Source organism: Chrysochloris asiatica, unplaced genomic scaffold, assembly GCF_000296735.1.
Source record: "Chrysochloris asiatica unplaced genomic scaffold, ChrAsi1.0 scaffold00042, whole genome shotgun sequence".
In the NCBI taxonomy this organism is placed as follows: domain Eukaryota; kingdom Metazoa; phylum Chordata; class Mammalia; order Afrosoricida; family Chrysochloridae; genus Chrysochloris; species Chrysochloris asiatica.
The window spans coordinates 16,568,945-16,576,173 of record NW_006408560.1 but is presented as its reverse complement, the minus strand read 5'-3'; the positions used below and the strand labels follow the sequence as shown (position 1 = coordinate 16,576,173).

Here is a 7,229-nt window from a genome sequence, read left to right as displayed (position 1 = left end):
TTAAATATAGTGCTAGCAGAAGAGTCCCTCAAGTTAGAAGGCACTCAAAATATGACTGGGGAAGAGCAACCTCCTCAAAGTAGAGTTGACCATGATGATGCAAATGGAATAAAGCTTTCTGGAGCTTCGTTTGTGGATGGGGCACAACTCAAAATGAGGAGAAACAGCTACAAACTTCCATTAATAATTGGAATATGGAATGCACAGGGATGAGTCTAGGAAAATTTGAAATATTCAAAAGTGAAACAGAACACATAAACACCGACATCCTAGGCATTACTGAGCTGAAATGGACTTGTATTGGTCATTTTGAATCTGAGAATCACATAGTTTACTATGCCAGGAATGACAAATTGAAAAGGGATAGCATTTCATTCATCATCAAAAAATACTTTCAAGATCTATCTTGAAGTATAATGCTGTTTATAATAGGATAACACCCATATACCTACAAGGAAGATCAATTAATAGTGTTATTCAAATTTTTGCACTGACTACTAAAGCCAGTGATGATGAAATTGAAGAATTCTACTCACTTCTTCAGTCTGAAATGGATCAAACATGCAATCAAAATATATTGGCAATTGGGATGCAAAGGTAAGAAACAAAGAGAAGGATCAGTATTTGGAAAATATGCCTCGGTGATAGAAATGAGCTGGAAATCACATGAAAGACTTTTGCAAGACCAATGAGTTCTGCATTGCAAACACCTTCTTTTAACAACATAAATGATGACTATACACATGGAATTCACCAAATAGAATACACAGTAAACAAATTGACTAAATTTGTGGAAAGAGAGAATAGAATAGCTCCATAACATCAGCCAAAACAAAGACAAAGGCAGACTGTAGAAGAGATTATCAATTGTTCATATGCAAGTTCTGAAACTTCAGAAAATTAAAACAAGTCCACAAAAGTCAAAATGTGACCTTGAACACAGCCCACCTGAATTTAGAGTTCATCTCAAGAACAGATTTGATTCATTAAAAACTAATGACCCAAGACCAAAAGAATTGTTGGGTGGCATCAAGAACATCATAGAGGAAGAAAGCAAAAGGTTATTAAGGAGTCAAGAAAGAAAGAAAACACCAAAATGCATGTCATAAGAGACTCTGAAACTTGCTCTTCACTGCAGCAATGCTAAAGCAAATGGAAGAAATAAGGGAATAAAATAGCTGAACAGAAAATTTCAAAGGGCAGCTCAAGAAGACAAGGTCAAATATTACAATGAAATGTGCAAAGATCTGCAGTTAGAAAAACAAAAGGGAAGAACACACTCAACATTTCTCAAACTGAAAGAACTGAGGAAAAAATTCAAGCCTTGACTTGAAATACTGAAGGAGTCTGAGCAAAATATTGAATAATTTAGAAAACATCAAAAGAAGATGGAATGAATACACAGAGTCACTGTACCAAAAAGAAATGGACAACTTTAAACCATATCAAGAGATAGCATATGATCAAGAGTCCATGGGAGTAAAGGAAGAAGTCCAAGGGGCACTTAAGGCATTGGCAAAGAACAAGCTTCCAAAATTGATGGGATACAAATTGAAATCGTTCAACAAACTGATGATGAAGCACTGGAAGCACTCACTCATCTATGTCAAGAAATGTGGAAGACAGTTACCTGGCCAACCGAATGGAAGAGATCCGTATTTGTGACCATTCCAATGAGAGTGACGCAATGAAATAGGTAAATCATAGGACAATATCATTAGTATCACATGCAAGCAAAATTTTTCTAAAGATAATTCAAAACCAACTGCAACAAAACATTGACAGGGGACTGCCAGAGGTTCAGGCCTGATTAAGACAAGGACGTGGAAAGAGGGATATCATTGCTGGTGCCGGATGGATATGGGCTGAAAGCAGAAAATACCAGAAATATCTGTGCTTTATTGATAATGCAAAGGCTTTTGACTGTGTGGATCATGACAACATTGAAGGAGTGAGTATTCCAGAACAGTTCATTGTGCTCATGGGGTATTTATGCATAGATCAAAAACGTAGTCATTCAAACAGAACATGGGGACACTGAATGGTTTAAAATCAGGAAAGGTGTGTTTCAGGGTTGTAACCTTTCACTATACTTATTCGATCTGTGTGCTGAGCAATAATCTGAGAAGACAAATTTTATGAAGAAAAATGTATCATAGGGATTGGAAGAAAACTCATTAACAACTTGCGATGTGCAGATGATACAACCTTGCTTGCTGGAAGCAAAGACTTAAAATACTTTTTGATGAAGATCAAAGACCACAACCTTTGGTATGCGTTGCACTTCAATGTAAAAAATAAAATAAAATAAAATAAAAAATCATCGCCACAAGACCAATACAATAAATAACATTGTGATAAATGGAGAAAAGATTGAAGTTGTCAAATACTTCAGTTTGCTTGGATCCACCATCAATCCTTATGGAGGCAGCAGTCAAGAAATCAAATGATGGAGGAAAGCAGAATCTATACCTTCCCGGCCAGTGGTAGCAACTACAGAACTGCAGGAGACAATCTTTCTAAACAAGGAAGTTTGAGGAGGAGAGGGCTGGTCTGGCGTGCACTCTGCACCTCGGGAACGTTTTTGCACGTGAAATGGCTGGTTTTGGAAGACTGTTGCTCAGAAGAAAAGATGTTTAGTTTTCACAAGCCAAAGATGTACCGAAGTTTAGAGGGCTGCTGTATTTGCAGAGCTAAGCCCTCGAGTTCTCAATTCACTGATAGTGTTCGCTATGAAAAGAACTTCCAGAGCTGTTTGGGGTTGCATGAGACTCGTTCAGGAGACATCTGCAATGACTGTGTCCTGCTTGTGAAAAGATGGAAGAAGCTGCCAGCAGGATAAAAAAAAAAAAAAATTGGAATCATGTGGTAGATGCAAGGGCACGGCCCAGTTTAAAGACTATATTGAAGCCAAAGACAATGAAAACTATCTGGAAACAGAATAAAAAAGCAACCAGATCAGTAAACTACAGAAGAAATGTAAATGTCATAATTCTGATGCTTGCTCACAGTTACACCTCAAGTGCCTCTCCAGCCCAGTCTCCTTGTTACAGTAACCAGTCAGATGAAGGTTCAGATACAGAGATGGCTTCTGGCTCTAATAAAACATCAGTCTTTTCTTTTTTATAGCTTACATACTGGAAAAGACAGAAACTATGTTGTGGGATTATTTATAAAGGCCTCTTTGGGGAAGTCCTCATCAACAGGAATCTATTCAAACCTTGCTATAGCAAGAAGAAAGCAGCTGCTGAGAAGCCAGAGGAGCTGGGACCAGAGCCCCTACCCATCTCCACTCAGGAGTGGTGACTGAGCTTTATGTAGAAGAAGAACAAAAACAATTTAAAGTTTGGAAGGACACAACAAAGTTAACTCTTCTACTTTAACTTGGATACTTGCTATTCTGCCAAAAGACGGTACGTAGAATGGTTTTGAATGGGTTATTTTTCTCCCCAGTTCCACAAACTTTGAAGACAGTATCTAGTTCACACACAAAAAGTATACATATAATATTCATAGGAAAGCTGAATGCTGCTGTAAAATGCTCTTTAAGTATTCTTTTTTTTTTTTTTTTTAATCCCCTTCTAATGAATGAAAAGGGGAGTTTCAGAGAACAGATGGGATTTTGTTATATGATAAACCACATGTAGTTTTAGTCTTTCTATATTGAGAAACAGTGGTTGGGGCCTTTTTAAAGATGGCTGGCTATACTTGTTTTCCCTCATGATAATAAATTTGTCATAATTCAGTAGCATGGACTTGCCCCTAGAGGTATTTGTTAATAATTTTGAAATAGTAAGTTCTTGCCAACATTCTGAAGATTCAAGCCTATACTACTGAAATACTAAGCAGGACAGACTAAGGCTTTAGGCACAAATACCTTGAAGTAGAAAGTAATGACTAAATATACAGAGAGGTAAGTTGACTGTATATGTTGTATCCACTTCGACCTCCCTCCATATTAATATTTGATAAAGAATTTATTTATATGAAACCTCTAATACAGAATCAAAGCTTCTCTTGGGAAAATGGCAAGTTTTTAGGATAACCAATCCTAAATTGGATCCAAAGCATTACCACATGATAGAGAAAAGACAGACTGTATTTTAAAAAGGTTAAATGATCTGGAAAATAAAATGTGCAAGCCTTCAAGATGGTATAAAACAAAGGTTAATGCTTCTTGGGACACATTTCTTAGAGGGTTTGCTGTGTGTACATAATTAACTTTTGCTTGTGTTATATGACTGTTTGGTGACTTCATTGAAAATTTGCACAATTCAGTTAGCTCTTGATTACTTCAGTTGACCTTTGTGAAGGTTTTATCTGTGTAGAGTGGGTGTTTGATTTGCTTTGACCAACTTAGGTTTTTTGTTTTTTCTTCACTCTATATTTAAAGTAAAATTCTACTAAAAGAAAAGAGGTGTATGTCAATGCTGAGTGGATTGACTTTGTTTGGCTTCTCTTAGTCTAACTTTTTGAACATTAAGATTTTGATTAAAAAAAAAAAAAACTAAATGAATCGCTTCAATTCCAAAATCTTCATGAAAGGCCTCTCACTTGAACCCCAAACCAAAGTACTCTCATTTTCTCTTTTCTGAAAGGTCAGGAAAAACTATCACCAGTTAAGAGTTCATAATTGAGGGAGATGAGTTTTGCCTATTTTAATAGTAACAATATTCAGTGCTTATTTTAAAAACTGGATTTAAAAAATTGGATAGTATAAATATCAATAAGGAGTAAGCCAATTTTTATGGACATCATATAATTTTATAGTTCATTATCTAAACAAGATCATATTTCTTCCTTTTGGCAAAAACCTCCTCCATGCTACGTACCACCATGTGCACAGATTACATAGTGAGTTGGGTCGGCTCTCCCACAGATTTTAAGGTGTATTACAAGAGTCCCAGCCTTACCATCTTCCTTCTGAGTTGTATTTGAAATGGTTTCTTTTCTCTCTCTCTCTTATACTTATTTGTACAATTTGGCTGCAGTATTGGTGGTAGAATATACTATAGTATGGATCATATCTACTTCTATATTAGTTATTTATTACTAGACTTCAACTATAGTCTTCTTTTTCCCTTCCACCTCTCTTTGCCTGTAGGGTTACTATATATAGTCATACACTTTGTATTAATATATTAGAATTCTAAAATATGTTTTGTACTTTTTATACTGTTGGATACTTATAATCAAAACTTATAAGTATTGAATAAATATAATATAGGGTATTGAATAAATATAGTCTTATTAGAAAAAAAAAAGAAATCAGATTATGTGATGCATTAAGCAAATCTGCTTGACAAGACCTCTTTAAAGCATTCAAGAGTAAAGATGTCAGTTTGAGGACTAAGATGTGATTGACATAAGCCATGATATTGTCAATAGTTATATGCATGTGAAAGTTAGACAATGAATAAAGAAGACTGTAGAAGAATTTATGCATGTGAGTGTTGGTGTTGGAAACGAGTATTAAAGGTACCGTGCACAGGCAGACAAACAGACAAATCTGGATTGGATGAAGTATAAACAGAATGTTTTTTAGAAGCAAAGGTGACCAGACTTTATCTCATACTTCAGACATATTATCAGAGGGGACCAGTCTCTGGAGAAGGACATCATGCTTGGTAAAGTAGAGGAGGGTCAGCAAAAAAAGAGGGAGAACACCAATGAGATGGATTGGAATAGTGGCAGCAACAATGGGCTCTAACCTAGCAGCAATTGTAAGGATGGCACAGGAATGGGCAGTGTTTCGCTCTGTTGTAACAGAGTTCTGATGAGTCAGAATTGAATCAGCAGCATTTAACAATTTAACAAGACTCACAGGATCCAATTTTAAGCCCTAAATCTAACTATGACATTTAGAAGGCTTATTCAACCTGCCTTGAAGTTATCATTGCAGCTTTCACAGGAAATGTTATTTGGAACTGTAAAAAGGTAAATGACATTTTGGCATGTAAGCCTGAATACAAGTATACATTGCAGTTGCTAGAAGGACATTTCCCTATTCTGTGACTTTCTCTTCTTCATATGGCCTGTTGAGCAGAAACATGAACAGAGCCTTATCTAAAGGGGTCATCTTCTTTCTGCCATGATCCTCGGGCTGCCCCTACTGAAGCTTCTGTGAGGCTGGTGAATTCATCATACAGCACATGCCACATCTTTTATAGTATCAGTACAAATCTATTAAAGTCACTCAAGGAAGAGGAACTTGCTCAGTTTAGATCTTGTGGAAACAGATGCTAAAGATGAGATTAGACGTGAAAGAGATTTATTGAAGATTAGAAAGGAAAAGAAGCATGCCAGAGTCAACTAATTTGACCGAATTAACATTTATAGAACATTCTACCAAATAATAACAGAATACATATTCTTTTCAGATACATGGAGAAATTTCAGCAAGATGCATTCTGCCATAGCTCATAAAGCAAATCTTAATAAATTTAAAGATTTGAAATAGTATAAAATATATTAACCACTGTGCCATCAGGGTTTCTTATTGGAATTAGAATAGGTATTAATAACAGAAAGATAAGAAGAAAACCTTCAAAAACTTAGAAATTAAACCACACATGTGTAAAAAATTCACAGATATAAGAGAAAGTCTCAAAGGAAATTAAAATACATTTGAGATTAATGAAAATAGAAATACAATACATCAAAATTTGAGGGATAAAGCTAAAGCTGTGCTTCTAGAGAAATTTATATGAGTAAATGCTTATATGAGAAATGAAGAAATGCCTCAGACTCATAATTTAAACTTGAAAATTCAGAAATAAGAAATCCAAACCAAAAACCTATTAACATTAAATGAATTTAAACTCATAGAAACCTTGTAGAACAAAATAGAACAGTTCTTTATGTTTTTCAATACTACAATTGCTACAGAACCTGACTGTCACAGCGTTCACCCATGAAGTACCTGTGGGTTCTAACTGCTGACTTTTCATGTAGCAGCTGAATGCTTCAACCATATGTCACCAGGAATCCTTTGAAATGAGAAAAATAATAAGGCTAGAGTGAGCAGAAGAAAGGAAATAATATAGAGTAGAAATCAATGAATTGGGTAAATCTGATAAAGAACGTACACAAAACAATCTACTGTTAAAATCAGAGTTACTGGTGAAAAATTGAATGCTTAAAGATACCATATCCAGAGGGGGAACAAACAAGATGGTAGATTGGGTGGAAGTGCAGTAAGGAGCTCCATCAGCAACAACACAGAATAC

The 7,229-nt window shown here is 35.5% G+C and overlaps 1 pseudogene; it reads left to right on the top strand.

The window, feature by feature from the left end:
- Positions 1–2,614: 2,614 nt before the first annotated feature.
- On the top strand, positions 2,615–3,306 carry LOC102819361 (annotated as a pseudogene).
- The last annotated feature ends 3,923 nt before the right edge of the window (positions 3,307–7,229 follow it).